Source organism: Delphinus delphis, chromosome 1, assembly GCF_949987515.2.
Source record: "Delphinus delphis chromosome 1, mDelDel1.2, whole genome shotgun sequence".
Taxonomy (NCBI): domain Eukaryota; kingdom Metazoa; phylum Chordata; class Mammalia; order Artiodactyla; family Delphinidae; genus Delphinus; species Delphinus delphis.
In genome coordinates, this window is record NC_082683.1 from 115813260 (window position 1) to 115836556 (window position 23297).

Consider the following 23297-nt stretch of genomic DNA (forward strand, 5'->3'; position numbering starts at 1 on the left):
GTTGAGCCTGCGGCGGCAGAAGCCAGTGGGACGTTGCAACAGCTGGAGGCGCCCCATGCGTTCTCCCAGGGAAGTTGTCCCTGGCTCCAGGGACCCCGGCAGTGGCAGACTGCACAGGCTCCCTGGAAAGGGAGGTGTGGATCGTGACCTGTGCTGGCACACAGGCTTCTTGGTGGCGGCAGCAGCAGCCTTAACATCTCTTGTCCGTCTCTGTGGTCCACGCTGATAGCCGCGCCTCGCGCCCGTCTCTGGAGCTCCTTTAAGCAGCGCTCTTAATCCCCTCTCCTCATGCACCAGGAATCAAAGGGGGAAGAAAAGGTCTCTTGCCTCTTCGGCAGGTCTAGACTTTTCCCCAGACTCCCTCCCGGCTAGCAGTGGTGCGCTAACCCCTTCCGGCTATGTTCACGCCACCAGTCCTCTCCCTGCGATCGATCCGACCGAAGCCAGAGCCTCAGCTGCCAGCCCCCGCCACCCTGGCGGGTGAGCAGACAAGCCTCTCGGGCAGGTGAGTGTTGGTCGGCACCAATCCTCTATGCAGGAATCTCTCCGCTTTGCCCTCCGCACCCCTGTGGCTGTGCTCTCCTCCGCGGCCCCGAAGCTTCTCCCCTCCGCCACCCAAGTCTCCACCTGTGAAGGGGCTTCCTAGTGTGTGGAAACCTTTCCTCCTTCACAGCTCCCTCCCACTGGTGCAGGTCCCATCCGTATTATTTTGTCTCTGTTTTTTCTTTTGCCCTACCCAAGTACGTGGGGAGTTTCTTGCCTTTTGGGAGGTCTGAGGTCTTCTGCCAGCATTCAGTAGGTGTTCCGTAGGAGCTGTTCCACATGTAGATGTATTTCTGATGTATGTGTGGGGAGGAAGGTGATCTCTGCGTCTTACTCTTCCGCCATCTTCCCCCTCTCTCCCGATCATATGGTTTTTATTCTTCAGTTTGTTAATATGGTGTATCACACTGATGGATTTGCGTATATTGAAAAATCCTTGCATCCCTGGGATAAATCCCACTTGATCCTGGTGTATGATCCTTTTAATGTGTTGCTGGATTCTCTTTGCTAGTATTTTGTTGAGGATTTTTGCATCTATATTCATGAGTGATATTGACCTATAATTTTCTTTTTTTTGTAGTATCTTTCTCTGCTTTTGGTATCAGGGTGATTGTGGCCTCATAGAATGAGTTTAGGAGTGTTCCTTCCTCTGCAATTTTTTGGAAGAGTTTGAGAAGTGTTGGTGTTAGCTCTTCTCTAAATGTTTGGTAGAATTCACCTGTGAAGCCATCTGGTCCTGGACTTTTGTTTGTTCGAAGATTTTTAATCACAGTTTCAATTTCATTACTTGTGATTGCTCTGTTCATACTTTCTATTTCTTCCTGGTTCAGTCTTGGAAGGTTATACCTTTCTAAGAATTTCTCCATTTCTTCCAGGTTGTCCATTTTATTGACATAGAGTTGCTTGTAGTAGTCTCGTAGGATGTTTTGTATTTTTGCCGTGTCTGTTGTAACTTCTCCTTTTTCATTTCTAATTTTATTGATTTAAGTCCTCTCTCTCTTTTTCTTGATGAGTCTGGCTAATGGTTTATCAGTTTTGTTTATCTTCTCAAAGAATCAGCTTTTATTTTATTGATCTTTACTATTGTTTTCTTTGTTTCTATTTCATTTGTTTCTGCTCTGATCTTTATGATTTCTTTCCTTTTGCTAACTTTGGGTTTTGTTTGTTCTTCTTTCTCTAGTTCCTTTAGGTGTAAGGTTAGATTGTTTATTTAAGGTGTTTCTTGTTTCTTGAGGTAGGCTTTTATAGCTATAAACTTCCCTCTTAGAACTGTTTTTGCTGCATCCCATAGGTTTTGGATTGTCATATTTTCATTGTCATTTCTCTCTAGGTATTTTTTTATTTCCTCTTTGATTTCTTCAGTCATCTCTTGGTTATTTAGTAACGTATTGTTTAACCTCCATGTGTTTGTGTTTTACGTTTTTTTCCCTGTAATCCACTTCTATTCTCATAGCGTTGTGGTCAGAAAAGATGCTGATATGATTTCAATTTTCTTAAATTTACTGAGGCTTGATTTGTGACCCAAGATGTGATCTATCCTGGAGAATGTTCCATGAGCACTTGAGAAAAAAGTATAATCTGCTGGTTTTGAATGGAATGTCCTATAAATATCAATTAAATATATCTGGTCTATTGTGTCATTTAAAACTTCTGTTTCCTCATTTATTTTTATTTTGGATGATCTGTCCATTGGTGTAAGTGAGGTGTTAAAGTCCCCCACTATTATTTTGTTACTGTTGATTTCCTCTTTTATAGCTGTTAGCAGTTGCCTTATGTATTGAGGTGCTCCTATGTTGGGTGCATATATATTTATAATTGTTATACCTTCTTCTTGGATTGATCCCTTGATCATTATGTAGTGTCCTTCCTTGTCTCTTGTAACATTCTTTATTTTAAAACCTATTTTATCTGCTATGAGTATTGATACTCCAGCTTTCTTTTGATTTCCATTGCATGGAATATCTTTTTTCCATCCCCACACTTTCAGTCTGTATGTGTCCCTAGGTCTGAAGTGGGTCTCTTGTAGACAGCATATATATAGGTCTTGTTTTTGTGTCCATTTAGCTAGCCTGTGTCTTTTGGTCGGAACATTTAATCCATTCATGTTTAAGTTAATTATTGATATGTATGTTCCTGTTACCATTTTCTTAATTGTTATGGGTTTGTTGTAAGTCCTTTTCTCCTGTGTTTCCCACTTAGAGAAGTTCCTTTAGCATTTGTTGTAGAGCTGGTTTGGTGGTATTGAATTCTCTTAGCTTTTGCTTGTCTGTAAAGCTTTTGATTTCTCCATCAAATCTGAGTGGGATCCTTGCCAGTAGAGTAATCTTGGTTGTAGGTTCTTCCCTTTCATCACTTTAAATATGTCATGCCACTCTCTTCTGCCTTGTAGAGTTTCTGCTGAGAAATCATCTGTTAACCTTATGGGAGTTCCCTTGTGTGTTATTTGTCGTTTTTCCCTTGCTGCTTTCAATATAATTTTTCTTTGTCTTTATTTTTTCCAATTTGATTACGATGTGTCATGACGTGTTTCACCTTGGGTTTATCCTATATGGGACTCTCTGCACTTTCTGGATTTGGGTGGCCATTTGCTTTCCCATGTTATGGAAGTTTTTGACTATAATCTCTTCAAATATTTTCTCTGGTCCTTTCTCTCTCTCTTCTCCTTCTGGGACCCCTATAATTTGAATGTTGGTGCATTTAGTGTTGTCCCAGAGGTCTCTTAGGCTGTCTTCATTTCTTTCCATTCTTTTTTCTTTATTATGTTCTGCAGCACTGAATTCCACCATTCTGTCTTCCAGGTCACTTATCCATTCTTCTGCCTCAGTTATTCTGCTATTGATTCCTTCTAGTGTAGTTTTCATTTCAGTTATTGTATTGTTCATCTCTGTTTGTTTGTTCTTTAATTCTTCTAGATATTTGTTAAGCATTTCTTGCATCTTCTTGATCTTTGCCTCCATTTTTTTCCCCAAGGTCCTGGATCATCTTCACTATCATTATTTTGAAGTCTTTTTCTGGAAGGTTGCCTATCTGCACCTCATTTAGTTATTTTTCTGGGGGGTTTATCTTGTTCCTTCATCTGGTACATAGTCCTCTGCCTTTTCATCTTGTCTATCTTTCTGTGAACGTGGTTTTTATTCCACAGGCTGCAGGATTGTACTTTTTCTTGCTTCTGCTGTCTGTCCTCTGGTGGATGAAGCTATCTAAAAGGATTGAGCAAGTTTTCTGATGGGAGAGACTGGTGGTGGATAGAGATGACTGTTCCTCTGGTGTGCAGAGCTCAGTAAAACTTTAATCTGCTTGTCTGCTGATGGGTGGGTCTGGGTTCCCTCCTTGTTGGTCACTTGGTGTAAGGGGACCCAACACTGGAGCCTACCCAGGCTCTCTGGTGTGGCTAATGGTGGACTCTGGGAGGTCTCACTCCAAGGAATACTTCTCAGAACTTCTGCTTCCAGTGTCCTTGGCCTTATGGTGAGACACAGCCATCCCCCGCCTCTGCAGGAGACCCTCCAACACTAACAGGTAGGTCTGGTTCAGTCTCCTATGGGGTCACTGCTCCTTTCCCTGGGTCCAATGCACACACTACTTTGTGTGTGCCCTTCATACTTGGAGTCTTTGTTTCCCCCAGTCCTGTCAAAGTCCTGCAATCAAATCCAACTAGCCTTCAAAGTCTGATTCTCTAGGAATTCCTCCTCTCATTGCTGGACCCCCAGGTTAGGAAGCCTGATGTGGGGCTCAGAACATTCACTCCAGTGGGTGGACTTGTGTGGTATAAGTGTTCTCCAGTTTGTGAGTCACCCACCCAGCAGTTAGGGAATTTGATTTTATTGTGATTGCGCCCCTCCTACCATCTCATTGTGACTTCTCCTTTGTCTTTGGATGTGGGGTATCTTTTTTGGTGAGTTTCAATGTTTTCCTGTTAATGATTGCTCAGCAGTTAGTTGTGATTCTGGTCCTCTTGCAAGGACCTCTTGCAAGAGGGAGTGAGAGCACATCCTTCTACTCCGCCATCTTGAACCAATCTCCCTGTTGCCCAGTGATTTGCTGAAGCATTTGATGTCTTAGCCAGCAGAGAATAGCAAAACCTATTTGCAACACCCTAGGATGAGGGGCTCTACTTTTGCTGGCTGGCCTCTTGCTGGTTCCAGTAGGTGGCAGTACAACACTGCAGGTGTCTGAGTAAGCTCCAGCTTGGACCTCGGTCTCCAGTGAAACTAAAAGATCTGGAGACCCAGGACACTATCCTGAGGTAGGAGGTAAGCTTAATATTTAAGAAGCAAGCAGAAGAAAAGGATCCCGAAGAGGAAAATGAGAAAGATCTATCTGATAGACAGGAGTCTAAGAGAAAGCAATGTCTCAAAAAACAATACAAAGAAACAAGGAAAAGAGTTTCAAAACTGTATCCAGATTAGCAAAAATTATGTCCAATGCATTTAGTAATTGTGTGGTCACTGGTAACGTTGATCTTGGTGAGCACTATTTTAGTGGAGGTAAATGCCAGATTCTCCTTTGCTCTTCTTCTTCCTTCTATCTATTGGATATCTCTTGAGCTATATCTGAGGATGTAGAAATAAAAGCTACACTCTTTTCTGCTCTTAAGCAGCTCGCAGTCTCATGGAGGAACCAGCTAGAGAAGCAAAGCATTAAAATGTAGTTCTGAAACTATGGGGTCACTTAGAATGACTGCATAATATAACTCTGTGTTATCAGAGGAGGCTGCTGGGAGAGAAGTTAATAGGTGTGGTTCCTTTGAAGAATGGGGGAAGTATGTTACATAATGAGGATGAACAAGGGTAATATCTGAGAAGCCAGAGAACTTAGCTAGTTCAAGAAACTGAGGATGTTTTAATGTGGTTGAAAGAAAAGGAAAGAAAACCAGGTCCATAGTGCTAAGGTTTTAGTGTCCAAGATTAGGAGTTTGGATTTTATCCTGAAGTCTTTCAAGGAGATGTAAAGAAAGGATTTGGGGCAGGGGAGTGTTATACTTCAATTCACACGTTAGAAACTAAACTGATGAAGAGGAGAATGAGACTAGAAACAAGGAGATATTCCAAGGCTATTGGAAGAATCCAGCTAAGCAATAATGAAGGCCTTAGTTGAAGTGGGGCGGGGAGGGGGGTGGATAAATGGAAGAAGTCAGATTCAGCAAAACTTGATACCTGGTTTTATATGCTAGTTGAAGGAGAGGGAAAAGGAAGAGTCTGGTTGCTGACTTGGGTGATCAAACCCAAGATAAGAGAAGGGACAAGTTGGGACATGAGAGATGATAAGTTCAGTTTGGGACACGTTAAGATTAAGATGTCTATGACAGAGTTGAATATATGGATGTGGGACTAAAAAGAGTCACTTGAGCTACATACCAGATACATGTATAAGCAGCACACAAATTGTGGTTGAAGTCATACCATGTACTAGAAGGATCTTTCTTGGAAAGAAAATGTAAAGTGAAAAGGGGGCTGAGGAGGAGCATCCCCTGTGGCTTAGTCCATGCCAGCCACTATGTCAAAAATACCATTATCTATATGGCTTAAACAACACACATTTTTTTTCTCACAGTTCAGGAGGCTGGGAAATCCAAGATGAGGGAACCAACGGACTCAGTGTCTAGTTAGAGTCCACTTACTGGTTCATAGACGGGCATCTTCACACTGTGTTCTTACATGGTAGAAAAGAGGAGAGAGCTCTCTGACGTCTCTTTTTTAAAAGTATTAATCTAGGGCAGGGCCAAGAGAGTGGAGTTGGAAGACCCTGAGCTCATGGGCATAACAAAATTATAACTATTTACAGAGCAACTATTGATGAGAAAAACTGGGAGACTAGGAGAAAAGATCTCCTACAACTAGAGATATAAAGAAGGAGCCACAATGAGACAGGTAGAAGAGTGAAGATACAGTATAGTCAAGACCCATAACCCAAGGTGGGTGACTCACAAATGGGAGGACTATTATAATTGTAGAGTTTCTTCCCAAGGAACAAGGGGTTTGAGCCCCACATTGGGCTCCCCTTCCCTGGGGTCCTGCACCAGAAATATGAACCCCCAGAATGTTTGACTTTGAAAGCAAATGGGGCTTACTTTCAGGGGTGTGAGAGGGTTGTGGGAAGTAGACATTCCAGTCTTAAAAGGTAACACAAAATTCCCTGTACTCAGGGACCCAGGGAAGAGGCAGTAATTTGAAAGGAGCCTGGATCAGACCCACCTGCTGATATTGGGGAGCCTCATGGAGAAGCTGGAGGAAACTGTAGCTCACCCTGGGGACATAGACACTGGAGGCAGCCATTTTGAGGAACTCGTTCTACCATGTGGGAACTGGTGCTGGCAAGCACCATTTTGGAATTCTCCCTCTAGCTTATTAGTGCAGGGACCTGGCCCCACCCACCAGCCTTTCAGCACCAGTACTGGGATGCCTCAAGCCAAGCAACAAGCTGGTCGAGAACACAGTCCCAGCCACTAGCAGGGCTTCTGCCTTAAGGCCTCCTGAGCCCACAGCCATCCCAGGACCATACCCTGCCCATCAGGGCACATATACATATACCAGTGCACCACAACTCATATACCAGTGCACCAACACTAGCCCTGGGAACACAAGGACCCTGCAGTCAGAGGCCCTGGGACCTGGCTGTGCCCACCAATGAACTGGTACTAGCCCCAGGACCATCCTCATCCACCAGTGGGTAGGCACCAACCCTACGACCTGCTGGCCTTGGCCCTAGCAGGCCAACCCCAGCTTCAAGACACCTTGGACCCCTCACTCAGCTGCCCTAGGATCATCTCCACTCATCATAGGCCAACACTAGTCTTGGGACAATTTAGACCCCACAGCCAGTTGTGTCAGGAGCTGGCTCTGCTCACCAGTAGACTGAAAATAGATATGGAACCCTTGGTCTCACAACCACCCATGCCTGACCTGGCTCTGCCTACCAGTGGCCCAGCACTAGACACAAAACCACCTGAGGTCCTGCAGCTATCAGCCTCATGACTCAGCCCTGACAACCAGTGGCCAGCAGCTTCCACACAAGACAGAACATGGCAACCAACTGGACTGGGGGCCAGCCACATCTACCAGATTGCCCACAGTAGTCAGCCTGCCACAACAGAAGGACCCACACAGCCCAAATAGGGGACAACTCTAGAGCATAGAGCTCTGGTGACCAGAGGGGAATACGCTACTGTGAGACATAGGAGGTCTCCTCCAAAAGGTCACTTCTCCAAGCACAGGAAACATAACCAACCTACAGATACATAGAAATAAAAACAGCAAATTAAGCAAAATGATGTAACAGAGGAATATCTTCCAAATGAAGGAATAAGATAAAACCCCAGAAGAAGAACTAAGTGAAGTGGAGATAGGCAATCTACCCTATAGACAGTTCAAGTTAATGATCATAAATATGTTCAAAGAACTCAGAAGAAGACTGGATAAAAAGAATGAGAAGTTAGAAGTTTTTAACAGTTAGAAAATATGAAGAAGACCAGAGATGAAGAATACAATCATTGAAATGAAAAATACACTAGAAGTAGTCAACAGTAGATTAGATGATTCAGAGGAATGGATCAACAAACTGGAAGACAGAGTAAGGGAAATCAGTGTAAAGGAACAGAAAAAAAGAACAAAAAGAAATGAGGGCAGTTTAAGAGACCTCTGGGACAACGTCAAGCATACTAACATTCACATTATAGGGGTCTCAGAAGGAGAAGTGAGAGAGCAAGGGGCAGAGAACAAGTTTCATACAAGGGATCTCCCATAAGGCTATCAGCTGACTTTTCAGCAGAAACTCTGTAGGCCAAAATGGAGTGGCCCGATATATTTAAAGTGATGAAAGGGAAAAACCACAACCAAGAACACTCTACCCAGCAAGGCTTTCAATCAGATTTGATGGAGAAATCAAAAATGTTACAGACAAGCAAAAGCTAAAAGAGATCACACCACACCAGCTTTACAAGAAATGTTAAAGGGACTTCTCTAAGTGAAAAAGAAAGGCTGCAACTAGAAACACGAAAATTATGAAAGGAAAAATCTCATTAGTAAAGGCAAATATACAGTAAATCAGCCATGTATAAAGTTAGGAGGGAGGGCAAAAGACAAAGGTAATAAAATCGTGTATATCTGCAATAAGTAATTAAGGGATACACTAAACAAAATGATGTAAAATATGACATCAAGAACAGTTAGTGTGTTGGGGGGAGTGAAAATGCGGGTTTGTCAAATGCATTTGAATTTAAGAGATCAGCAACTTAAAATAACTATATGTGTGTGTGTGTGTATATACAGATAGATACAGGTAGATAGTTATGTACAATGGGGGGAATATAGTCAATAACTAATATCTTTGTATGATGACATCATAACTAGACTTATCGTGGTGATCATTTTGAAATGTATAGAAACACCAAATTGCTATGTTGTGGCACAGGAACTAACACAGTGTTGTAGGTCAATTACACTTTAAAAACAAACAAACAAATCATAGAAAAAGATTGGATTTGTGGTTACCAGAGGCTGGGGTTGGGGGGAGGGGAATTGGATGAAGGCAGTCAAAAGCTACAAACTACCAGTTATAAGATAAATAAGTACTAGGAATGTAATGTTCAACATGATAAATATAATGACCATTGCTGTATGTTAAATATGAAACTTGCTAAGAGAGTAAATCCTAAGAGTTTTCATCACTAGAAAAAAATGTTTTTCTATTTCTTTAATTTTGTTTCTTTATGAGACGATGGGTGTTCCCTAAACTTGTTGTAATAATCATTCATGATGTACAAAATTCAAATCATTATGGTGTACACCTTAAACTTACACAGTGCTGTATGTCAATTATATCTCAATGAAACTAGAAGGAAAAAAAAGACCACTAATCCCATTCATGAGGGCTCCACCCTCCTGAGTTAATCATCTCCCAAAGGCCCCACTTTCTAATGCTATCACACTGGAGATTAAGTTTCAACAGAAGACTTAGGGTGTTGGAAGGGGAGGGGCACACAAACATCCAGTCTATAGCATCCTGGCAATACTAATATTTAAAGAATTGTAAAGGAAGAGACATACACAGAGGAGATTGACAACAACTCACTAGAAAAGTAGGAAGAAAATTAAAGTGTTTTAAAGGAGGTCAGTAGGAAATTAGAGAATTTGAAGAACTGGGATGTTAACAATGTCAAATACTGCAGAAATGAAATACAGGGATGTGTTCATTGCAGCAATTTATAGAATAAGAATAAGAAAATGCTTAAAAAACATGAAAAATGCACATTCATTCTAGGAATCAGAGAAATATAAATTAAACAGATATTGATAGTATTTCCTATGAAATTGGAAAAAAATAACTGATAGATTCCAGTGATGACAAAATTAGAGGAAACAAGGCACATACACTGTTTATGGAAGTATAAATTGGTGCAGAGTTTTTGGAGAAAAAATTGGTGTTACCTGTCAAAATTTTAATTGTTTGATACCCTTGGTACTCTGTTCTATTTGTAACAATCTGTATACACACATACTAGCACAATTGCACAAGGATAAGTGAGACATAAAACAATGTTCATTACAACATAATTCACAATGAAAGAAGTTGGAAATAATTTACAAATACCAATCAATAAGAGGTTAGGTGAATAAATTATGGTATAAACATACTATAGAACAATATGGATCTGTAATACAGAATGAGACAAAACAGATGGTATTGATCTAAAAGAAATCTGTTATATATTGTTGAAGAAAAAAATTGTAGACAAATACACATGAGAGACTCCTATTTTTTTAATTTTATTTTATAGAAATATAGTTAATTTACAATGTTGTGTTAATTTCTGCTGTACAGCAAGGTGATTCAGTTATATATATATACTTTTTAATATTTTTTCCATTACGGCTTATCACAGGATATTAAATATAGTTCCCTGTGCTATATAGTAGGACCTTGTTGTTTATCCATTCTAGATATAATAGTTTGCATCTGCTAATCCCAAACTCCACTCCTGTTTTATTTCTACCTCTCTGATTCTATTTCTTGTGTTCATCTTTATTACTGGCAGTTCCCAGAATTGTGTCCTTCATCCTTTCTCTTCTCACATATGGTCCCTGAATGATTTACTCTTTTTCTGTGGCTTCATCTATCCCCTGTCATGTTATTTATGATGGAATTTTTCTAATATCAAGAAGATAAAGTTGATAGCAGTATAAGCAATTGGCATACCAGTCTAAACATGCATTGACTCTAGCTCATTCAGTTAAAACTTCACAAGGGTGGCATATTTCTTGTGCATCTGAGAATGTTCCTTCTTTTCCCTTGTACTAAATGATGACTTGAAGTGGCAATAGAGTTCTTGGGTCATCATCTGCACCTTCCTCAACTCTGTAGATGTTATTCAAGTCTTTTATTACATTTTTGCAGCAGAAAGTAGAATTTTCAGGTCTGGTGGTGCTGGTGGTTCTCCCCTATCCAGCTATCTGACTGGAAATCACCACCATTTACCTCCTGGATGTATAGTTCCCTCACAGGAGAGTGAGTCTCAAGGCAGGCCTCACTCTTCCCTCACTCTTGTGTGGTCTACACAGCTTTATCGCTCTAATAAACAAGCTCAGCCAAAGATGGTTTTCCTCCAAGTCTGAGAGGTAATCTCTAAACCCTTGGAATGTCAAGCCTGATAAGAGTGTCTTTGTTTGCCAGGGGAGCTTGCACCTGCCAGATAGTAACAATGTGATTTAGGTTAGGGGATTTAAGCCACATCAAAAATGTGATTCAACATGGGGACTTTGGGTCATATATATCAACTCAACTTCCTGAAGGGCTGAAAATCGAGATCAGTAATATTGGAGCCTGAATGATGAACCAACACTGACTCTGGACACCAAGACTGGAGTAAGCATCCCTAACTGACAATACTTCATGTATATTGTCATTCATCACTGCCAGGAAGAGTTAACGTTGTTCATGACTCCATGGGAAGAGGACAATTGGAAGACCCATGTTTAAAACCCTCCTGGACTCTTACACAAGCATCCCTTCCTTTGGCTATTTTAATCTGTATCCTTTCCCTATAATAAATCATAACCATGAGTATAGAAGATTTTGGTGAATTTTTTTTTAACAAATGGAGAGAGAGACCCAGAGAGGTCAGCACAGCAAAGAGCTCACACAGTGGCCAAGCGGCAGAACCAGGATTCAAACCCAAGCCCTGCTGTGTGCACTAATCCCCTAGGCCAGCTCTGTTCTTGTTCACAGGGGCCTGTGAGGGTGAGGCTAATTTTGCTGCTCTCCAGAACTGCCTGGAGAGCCTGGTATTTCCACCTGGTTACAAATCTCGAACCTTTCACATGTGAGGTGAATTCTAGTGAGTAATCAAAATAGAGTGTGGTTTTGGGAAGCCCCCTGAACTTGTAATTGGTGTCAGAAGTGAAGCAGTTTTTAGGGACTGCCCCCAACTTCAGTTGGCTAACCTTCACACAGAGACTTTCTAGAGGTTGAGAAAGTGTAGACTGAAGTACCAAGAACTTCTCCCCTTTTGGAGAAAACAGTGGTTTTCTACTTTTCTGTGAATGTTCTGGGAGGCATTAAATTCCATTCATTTATCACACTATTCTCTAGTCACCCTCCACTGCTCCCATTATTTGAGTAGAACGATTTATAACACTGATTGTGCTGTTATATTCTCAGGAGGTAAATTTCTTGCATGTTCCAGTAAACATGCCATCTCCTTTTAAGATAAAATTGACAAACCTTTATCTAGACTAAGAAAAAAAGAGAGAAGACTCAAATAAATAAAAACAGAAATGAAGGAGGAGACATTACAACTCACACCACAGAAATACAAAACATCACAAGAGGCTACTATAAACTACTATATGCCAACAAACTAGATAACCCAGAAGAAATGGTTCAATTCCCAGAAATGTGCAACCTGTCAAGCCTGAATAATGAAGAGATAGAAAATTTGAACAGAACAATGACAAGAAAGGAGATTGAATCAGTAATCAAAAACTTCTCAACAAAGAAAAAGCCAGGACCAGATGGCTTCACTGGTGAACTCTACCAAACATTTAAAAAAGAATTAACACCAGTCCTTCTCAAACTCTTCCAAAAAATTTGAAGAGGAGAGAACATCCCTAAACTCATTTTATTATGCTAGCATTACCCTGATACCAAAGCCAAATAAGGAACTACAGGAAAAGAAAACTACAGGCCAATATCCTTGATGAATATAGATGCAAAGATTCTCAACCAAATACTAGCACACTAAATTCAACAACATATTCAAAGGATTATACATCGTGATCAAGAAGAATTTATCCCTGGGATTTCAACACAGGTAAATAAATAAATGTGATAAGCCATATTAATAGAATGAAAGATAAATGTCATATGATCATCTTAATAGATGCAGAAAAAGCATTTTAAAAGATTCAGCATCTTTTATAATAAAAATTCAGCAAATGGGGTATAAAAAGAATGTACCTCAACATAGTAAAAGCCATATATGACAAAACCATAGTTAACGATATACTCAGTGGTGAAAAGTTGAAAGTTTTCCTTCTAACATTAAGAAAGTGGACACAAATGTGCCCACTCTCACCACTCTCATTCAACGTAGAGCTGAAAGTCCTAGCCAGAGCCATTAAACAAGAAGAAGAAATAAAGACATCCAATTAGAAAGCAAGAAGTAAACTTGTCTAAATAGTCGTAATGACTCCACCAAAAAACTGTTAGAACTAATAAAGGAATTTAGTAAAGTTGCAGGATACAAAATCAACATAAAAAATCAATTGTATTTTTTTAACTAGCCGCAAGATTTTATTGTAGGGATCTATATATATATCTTTCTGAGAAATGGTTTGAGCTATTCACTTGATGGTTATGAACACAACAGGATCTGTTTCATTGGTATATTTTTGGTTTGCTTGGCAAGGGAAAATCATGAGTCATTTTTATATATTAACAATGAACTAGCTGAAAAATAAAGAAAACAATCTTATTTGTAATAGCATCAAAAATAGTAAACTATTTAGGAATAAATTTAACCAAGGAGTTGAAAGATTTGTATACTGAAAATCACAAGGCTTTGATGAAAGAAATTGAAGACATAAATAAGTGAAAAAATATCCTGTGTTCATGAACTGGAAGATTTAATATTGTTAAAATATTCATACTACCTAAAGCCATCTATAGATTCAGTACAAACTCTACCAAATTTCCAATGGCATTTTTCATAGAAATAGAAAAATTTATATGGAACCACGAAAGACCAAAAGTAGCCATAGCAATCCTGAGAAAGGAGAATAAACCTGGAGGCATCACATGTTCTGATTTGAAACTTTATTTCAAAGCTATAATAATCAAAATAGTGTGGTACTGGCATAAAGACAGACACATAGACCAATGGAACAGAATTGAGAGTCCAGGAATAAACACATGTATATACAGTCAACTAATATTTGACAAGGGAGCCAAGAATACTCAATGGGAAAAGTATAGTCTTCAATAAATGGTGCTGGGAAAACTGGTTATTTACATACAAAAGAGTGAAATTAGATCCCTATCTTATACCAGTCACAAAAACTATCAAAATGGATTAAAGATTTAAGTGTAAGACCCAAAACTGTGATACTCCTAGAAGAAAACATAGCTGAAAAACTCCTTGACACTGGTGTTGGTAATGGTTTTTTGAATATGACATCAATAGCACAAACAACAAAAACAAAAATAAAGAAGTGGGGCTACATCAAACTAAAAAGCTTCTGCACAGCAAAAGAAATAATTGAAAAGGTGACCTACTGAATTGGAGAAAGTATTTGCAAAACATCTGATAAAGGGTTAACATCCAAAATATATAAGAAACTCATGCAACCTGCACCCCAATGTTCATTGCAGCACTATTTACAGTAGCTCAGATATGGAAGCAACCTAAACGTTTATTGACAGGGGAAAGGATAAAGAAGATGTGGTACATATATACAATGGAATATTACTCAGCCCTAAAAAAGAATGAAATCATTCCATTTGCAGCAACATGGATGGACCAAAGATTGTCATACTGAGTAAAGTAGGAAGTAAGAAAGTCACAGAAGAACAAATATCGTATGGTATCACTTATATGTAGAATCTTAAAAAAATGCTACAAACGAACTAATTTACAAAACAAATAGAGTCACAGAAGTAGAAAACAATCTTATGGTTACCGGGAGGGAAGGGGGGAGGGTTAAACAGGGAAATTGGGATTGACATATACACACCACTATATATAAAACAGATAACTAATAAGGACCTACTGTATAGCACAGGGAACTCTACTCAATACTATGTAATGACCTACATGGGTAAAGAATCTAATAAAGAGTAAATATCTGTATACATATAACTGATTCACTTTGCTTTACAGCAGAAAGTAACACAACATTGTAAATCAACTATACTTCAATTTAAAAATATATATGGAACTCATGCAACTCAATAGAAAAAAATATGATTTAAAAATGGGCAGAGCACATGAATAGACATTTTTCCCAAAGAAGACATAAATGACCAACATGTTCATGACTTATTAGTTCCATGAACTTGGATGTCAAAATCTCTTTCCAGATTTGGGAAATTCTCAGCCATTATTTCTTTTTGTTTTTTGTGGTTTTTTAGAACTTTCTTTTTTTTTTTTAACATCTTTATTGGAGTATAATTGCTTTACAATGGTGTGTTAGTTTCTGCTTTATAGCTATACATATACATATATCCCCATTACTCTTCCTTCTTGTGTTTCCCTCCCACCCTCCCTATCCCACCCCTCTAGGTGGACACAGAGCCCCAGGCTGATCTCCCTCTGCTATGCAGCTGCTTCCCACTAGCTATCTATTTTACGTTTGGTAGTGCATATATGTCCATGCCACTCTCTCACTTTGTCACAGCTTACCCTTCCCCCTCCCTGTGTCCTCAAGTCCATTCTCTACATCTGTGTCTTTATTCCTGTCCTGCCCCTAGGTTCTTCAGAAGCTTTTTTTTTTTTAGATTCCATATATACGTGTTAGCATACGGTATTTATTTTCCTCTTTCTGACTTACTTCACTCTGTATGACAGACTCTAGGTCCATCTACCTCACTACAAATAACTCAATTTCTTTTCTTTTTATGGCTGAGTAATATTCCATTGCATGTATGTGCCACATCTTCTTTATCCATTCATCTGTCGATGGACACTTAGGTTGCTTCCATGTCCTGGCTACTGTAAATAGAGCTGCAATGAACATTGTGGTACATGATTCTTTGAATTTTGGTTTTCTCAGGGTATATGCCCAGTAGTGGGATTGCTGGGTCATATGGTAGTTCTATTTGTAGTTTTTTAAGGAACCTCCATACTGTTCTCCATAGTGACTGTATCAATTCACATTCCCACCAACACTGCAAGAGTGTTCCCTTTTCTCCACACCCTCTCCAGCATTTATTGTTTCTGGATTTTTTGAAGATGGTCATTCTGATCTGTGTCAGGTGATACCTTATTGTAGTCTTGATCTGCATTTCTCTAATGATTAGTGATGTTGAACATTCTTTCATGTGTTTTTTGGCAATCTGTATATCTTCTTTGGAGAAATGTCTATTTAGGTCTTCTGCCCATTTTTTTGGATTGGGTTGTTTGTTTTTTTGACATTGAGCTGCATGAGCTGCTTGTAAATTTTGGAGATTAATCCTTTGTCAGTTCCTTCATTTGCAAACATTTTCTCCCATTCTGAGGGTTGTCTTTTTGTCTTGTTTATGGTTTCCTTTGCCGTGCAAAAGTTTTTAGGTTTCATTAGGTCCCATTTGTTTATTTTTGTTTTTATTTCCATTTCTCTAGGAGGTGAGTCAAAAAGGATCTTGCTCAGCCATTATTTCTTTAAGTAAGCTTTCTGCTCCTTTTTCCTCCTCTTCTCCTTCTGGGTCTCCAAACATGTGTAGATTGTTTATTTTAATGTTAGCCCATAATTCACATAGGCTTTCTTTGCTCTTTTTCATTGTTTTTTCTTCTCCGAGAGAATGATTCAAAGGACCTGTCTTCTAGTTCACTAATTCTTCTCTTTGGTTGAGTCTATTGTTGAAGCTCTCTATGGACTCTTTCAGTTTAGTTACTGTATTCTGCAACATAGGATTTCTGTTTTGGGTTTTTCTGTGGTTTTTTTTTTTTATGGTTTCTATTTCTTTGTTGAACTTTTCATTTTGTTCATGCCCTGCTTTCCTAATTTTATTTAGTTGTCTCTCTGTGTTTTCTTAGAGTTCACTGAATTTAAGAAGATTATTCTGAATTCTTTGTCAAACACTTTGTAAATCTCCATTTCTTTAGCATCAGCCTTTGGAGCTTTATTAGTTTCCTTTGATGGTGTCATGTTTCCTTGATTATTCATGATCCTTGTGGCCTTGAATTGGTGTCTGCACATTTGAGGAAGTAGGCACCTCTTCCAGTCTTTAAAGACTAGCTTCAGCAGGCAAAGCCATTTACCAGTCAGCCCATCAGAGATCCAGAGATCCTGAGTGGGCTTACTTCTTGAGTCCTTGTACTGGCAAGTATGGTGCCTGGGTCAGCAGACTGGCAGGCCTGGTGCTTGGGTTCATTTGTGCCTGGGTCCATGGGTTGGGCCCAGAGCCTGTGTTCACTTGGGTGGGTCTGATGCATAAGTCTGTGTTGGGGAGCCTGGGATCTGTGTCCAAATGGGAAGACCTGTCTTCTAGGACCACAGGGGTCAACCAAGGCTACCAAGGCTAGTCAACCAAGGCTAGTCTCATAATTTGCCTGCAGATTCCCTTGGATTTTCTACATCAGCAGTAATGTGATCTAAACCAAGGCTACCAAGGTACCAGTGGGATGAACCTGACATCTGGGTCTAAAGGGACCAGTCAGGTGCTGGAATGGGCCAGGAACCTGGTTTTGTGGGAGCCAGCCTGGAGGCTGTGGACATGGGGATTGGCCTGGACCTAGGGTGATCCTGGAGCCTGAGGCTACAGCTGCTGGTCTGAAGGTTGGGTCTGAGGGAAGTCATCTGGCACTACTAGGAGGGCAGACTAGGAGCCTGGGTCTGTAAGAGATTATCTAAAGTTTAGGTCTGCAGGGGCCAGCCTGGCACTGGGGCAGGCTGGCAGCTTGGGGTGTGGTAGCATGGGCCCAGCTGGAGTCTGGGTTCATAGAAGCATAGATTCATGGGAGCTAGTTGGGAGCTGGGGCCACAATAGTCATGATCTAAGGGAGCTGGCTTGCTCTGGGGTGGTCCAGGAGGCTTGGTTCACTGGAGTCCACCAGGAGCCTGTTGTCACAGAAGCTGCCTGGAGCCACTGGAGTTGTTCAAATTGATGTTTCTAGGAGGGGACAGGCACTAAAAAATCCCACACTACCATCTTGCTCATTTTACTCCTGTCTCTTCTAAGACTGAATTTTTCTATACACTTGCTAATCACAATATCTGTGTGTTCTTTCTGTGAGTTTTTACTAACTGTAACTGCATTCATTTGCCCAATTTAGCTGTGGAGTCAATACTGACTACTTACATGAGATCAGATCTGGCCACAGCTTGTCAGGGGCACATGGTAGCAAGTTCTTCCAGTGTGCTTTCTAGTCTTAGTATCAATTTGATGTGATTTTCATCTTAATGTGCTAACACAGTGTACCTTCTTTACATCAAAATATAGTATTTTATATAAAAATCACCCTTAATTTCCACAAAATGGCTCCCAGAGTGATTTTTAAATCTGTTTATACTAATTTGCACAGCTGCTAAGTAACTGAAATATGTTGAGATTCTGCCAATTCCCCCCCTTCTTTTTTTTGAAAAAGATTTACATTACAGTCAGCCTTCCATATCCATGTTTCTAGAACCCACAGATACAGAGGGTGATTGTAAGGGACTTGAGCATCCAGGGTATCTTGGTGTGGAGTGAGCAGTCCTAGACTCAATCTCCCATGGATACCAAGGGACTACTGTATATGATTATAATGTCAGAACTTACAATTTGTGTCATGAGCTCTGTGGAAACAGAGACTAGGTGTAACAGACATCTCCATGTTTGTCAACTTACACACACCTTCCATCTCCCACCTACCTCCCCCATCCCTCTTACCTAAGCCTGGCACATGGCACACATATCTGTGCCAGCAGACAACAGCAAAGAGTCAGGGAATCAGAGATGAGGTATCAGTTAGGAGTGCTGTGACCTACCTGAATGAGTCAGGTGGCTTTTCTGTAGTGGGGAGGGAGCTGGAACATCAACGCAGAGGGCAGAGGGCAAGTGCAGATGCACAGCAGGCATATGGCTCACCAGCATTCCTCACATAAAGACTGGGACTAGGGGACTTCCCTGATGGTCCAGCAGTTAAGACTTTGCCTTCCAATGCAGGTGGTGTGGGTTTGATCCCTGGTCAGGGAGCTAAGATTCCATATGCCTCCCGGCCAAAAAACTAAAACATAAAGACAGAAGCAATATTGTAACAAATTCAATAAAGACTTAAAAAAAAAAAAGACTGGGACTTCATCTGTTTACACTTACAGCCCAAGGTCTGGCTCTTTATAACTGATTAGAAGCTATTTTAAATGAATTATAATTAAAATAATAGCTAATATTTACTGAGGACTTACTAGGAGGTAATCTTGAACTATGTCAAGATTAGTAAACAAGTGTTAACCTGTGAGCCAAGTTAGAATAATATCTTGTATACGATATGGTTGTTTGCTGGAGTCCTGTTCACTCCTTTATTAGCTCTCATAATTTGCCTGCAGATTCCTTTGGATATTCTACATCAGCAGTAATGTGATCTAAAAACATGATAATTTGTGTCTCCTTTTCTAATCCACATACATTTTTATTTTTCTTGTCTCATTGCTTTGGCCAAGACACCAGTTAATTAATAGATAGTAGCAGTAACTGGAGAAATTCCTGCTTTATTCCTGACTTTGATAGTATTGCTTCTAAAGGCTCACTACCTAAATATTATGTTTGCTGTAGTTTTCTACAAATTTTTGCAATTATGAGTGAGTACTGAATTTTACCAAGTTTTCATTAAATCTTCTGAGATTTTACCAATTAACAAGAAGTCATTTTTAAAGATCCCACCATTATTTCCATGAGAGAAAGATAGATAGATAGATAGATAGATAGATAGATTAGAAAGGTTATAAAAACACATGATCAGACTACTCATTCCAGAGAAGATGAAGTGGGCACATTTTTCTCTACTTTTCCAAAAATCCTGGACATTATATATAAAACACAAACACAAGAAGATTCTAAAAGGTGGAGAGAAGAAGTACTGGATAGGGACCTCAAGATCCAAGGAATGACATGGTGGTTAGTTCCCTGGGTTTCCTTTTTGTCATGTATATACCTTGGGCTGTGTGTTAAACAAGTCTGTAACCCAGAAATGCCAATCCCAAGAGAACTCTTCTCTCTCTTGGCAAAGGATGAGAAAAGAGATGGCCTAGCAAGATAGAAGCCTTTAGGCAATAATCACCTTATTCTGGCCAAATGCCATTGGAAAAATGTGGGACCCCACACCATCAGCAAGGCCAAGAGGAAGGCCTAGACCTCCATCTCTCTTGGCAGTAAGGAGGAATCCCTCCTCTTCCCAACTGAGGTGACGTCAGAAGAGGCTGATTGGGAAGACTGAACTTCCATTCCCACCCTGAAGTAATGAGGCACTACTTCCCTCTCTTGCTTGGGGTGTTATTGAGCAAGGACAAGGGAAAATTTGTATTTTCACAACCACCCAGTGGTAATAACATCACCTACCCCACCACCACAGTGTCAAAAATCCCTCATCATACCAAAAACCAGGAAAATATCAACTTGAATGAAGAAAAGGCAATCAATAGGCACCAAAACCAAGATGAGAGATGTTGGAATTATCTGACAAGGATTTTAAAGCAGCCATCATAAAAATACTTCAACAAGTAATTATAAAACCCCGGAAATGAAAAAAAAGACAAAACCACTAGAAAGTCTCAGCAAAAGAACAGAATATATGAAGAAGAAACAAAGGGAAGTTTTAGAAGTGAATAATGCAGTAAATGAAATTTAAAAGTCACTTGATGGGCTTAATAGCAAAACGGAGATTATAAAGGAAAGAATCAGTGTACTTGAAGATAGAAAATGCCCAACCTGAACAACAGAAAGAAAACAGACTGAAAAAAATCAACAGAGACTCAGAGCTCTATGGGGGCAATAATAGAAGATCTAACATTCTTGTTATCAAAGTCTCAGAATGAGAGGAGAAAAAATAAGAATGCTGGGCTAAAGAAAGAAAAACTATTCAAAAAGTATTGAAATTTCTCCAAACTTGGCAAAAAGCACAAATCTACAGATTCAAGAAACTGAATGAACCCCAAAGAAACTCAAAGAAATACATACCAAGACACATTATAATCAACCAGCTGGAAACTAACAAAAAAGAAAAAAATATCTTCATAACAGAGAGAAACAACACATTAACTAGAGGGGAAAACAATTTAAATGACTGCTGATTTCTCATCAGAAACCAATGCAGGCAAGAGGAGTAGCATAACATTTTTCAAGTGCTGAAATAGAAGAACTGTCAATCTAGAATTCTATACCCAGGGTCGGCAAGATCAAGTGCCTTACAAAAGGTGGTAAAAAGGGAGCCAAGAAGAAAGCAGTTGACCCATTTTCTAAGAAAGATTGGTATGATATGAAAGCACCAGCTATGTTCAATGTAAGAAATATTGGGAAAACACTAGTCACGAGAACTCAGGGAACCAAAATCTCATCTGATGGCCTCAAGGGTCATATTTTTGAAGTGAGCCTTGCTGATCTGCAGAATGATGAAGTTGCATTTAGAAAATTCATGCTAATTACTGAGGATGTTCAGGGCAAAAACTGCCCGACTAATTTCCATGGCATGGATCTTACCCATGATAAAATGTGCTCCATGGTCAAAAAATGTCAGACCATGATTGAAGCTCACACTGATGTCAAGACTACCTATGGTTATTTGCTTCGTCTATTCTGTACGGGTTTTACTAAAAAACGCAACAATCAGATTCGGAAGACCTCTTATGCCCAACACCAGCAGGTCCTCCAGATCCGCAAGAAGATGATGAAAATCATGACCCAAGAGGTGTAGACAAATGACTTGAAACAGGGTAAATAAATTCATTCCAGGCAGCATTGGGAAAGACAGAAAAGGTCTTCCAATCTATTTATCCACTCCATGATGCCTTTGTTAGAAAAGTAAAAATGCTGAAGAAGCCCAAGTTTGAATTGGGAAAACTCATGGAGCTACATAGTGAAGGTAGTAGTTCTGGAAAAGCTACTGGGGATGCAGCAGGTGCTAAAGTTGAGTGAACTGATGGATATGAGCCACCAGTCCAATAATCTGTTTAAAAATCAGACTTCCAATGGTGACAAATAAAAGATCTTATTTGTGAAAAAAATAGAATTCTATGCCCAGGAAATGAAGGTGAAATCAAGACATCCTCACTGTAAAGGAAAACTAAAAGTATTTGTCACCATCAGACCTACCCTAAAAGAATGGCTAAAGGAATATCTTGAAACAGAAAGAAAAAAGAAGGAAACTTGGAACATCAGGAATAAAGAAAGAGCAATGGAAAGAGTAAAAATATGGGTTAAATATCATGGACTATCCTTCTCCTCATTTCTTTCTTTTTATTGGCTGCACCAGGTGGCTTGCAGGGTTTTAGTTCCCCCACCAGGGATTTAACCCAGGCCCTGGAAGTGAAAGTACTGAGTCCTAATCACTGGACCGCCAGGGAATTCCCTATCCTTCTCCTCTTGAGTTTTCTAAATTATACTTGACAATTGAAGCAAAAATTATAACATTACCTGATATGGTTCTCAATATGTGGAGAGGATATGGTTAAGATAAGTTATCAAGGAGCGATGGTAAAGGAATCTTGTAAGGGTAATGTTTCTACATGCTAGTTGAACTGGTAAAAAGCCAACATCAGTAAACCATAAGTTACGTATGTTTAATGTAATGCCTTGAGCAGCCATTTAAAAATCTATTCAAAGAGATATACTCAAGATACACTATAGTAAATCAAAATGGAATTATTAAAAATATATTCAAATAACCTACAGAATGGCCAGGAAAGTAAAACGGAGGAATAAAAAACAGAAGAAACAAGAAGAAAATAAACAATAAAATGGCAGACTTAAGTCATAATATATCAATAATTACATTGTATAAATCAATGGAACAGAATAGGTAGCCCAGAATATACCCACACAAGTATAATCAACTGCTTTTTGACAGAGGTATAAAAGCAATTCAAAATAGACAACTAGTGAAAACATACTGTATAGCACAGGGAATTTTACTTAATGCACTGTGGTAACCTAAATGGGAAGGAAATCCGAAAAAGAGGGAATATATGTATATGTATAGCTAATTCATTTTGCTGTACAGTAGGAACTAATACAACATTGTAAAGCAACTATACTCCAATAAAAAATAATTTTAAAATAAAAAGCAATTCAATATAGAAAGGACAGTCTTTTCAACAAATGGTGCTGGAACAATTGGACAACCATATATTATGGATATAAGCCTCTTGTGGAATAAATGTATTACAAATATGTTCTCCCACTACGTGGCTTGCCTTTTTACTATTATAATGGTTACTTTTGATTAAAAGAACTTCTTAATTTTGCTGTACTATACTCTAAGCCTTCATTTTCTCATCTGTAAACTAGGCATTATGGTAGTATTTCACTCACAGGGTAGTTATGAGGAATAAATAAAAGAATACAGGTACTCCTGGTACTTAGCAAAGCTC

General features: G+C 39.5%; 1 pseudogene; it reads left to right on the forward strand.

Annotated features, from left to right (window-relative positions):
* The first annotated feature begins 398 nt into the window (after positions 1 to 398).
* On the forward strand, positions 399 to 21873 carry LOC132423288 (small ribosomal subunit protein eS1-like; annotated as a pseudogene).
* The last annotated feature ends 1424 nt before the right edge of the window (positions 21874 to 23297 follow it).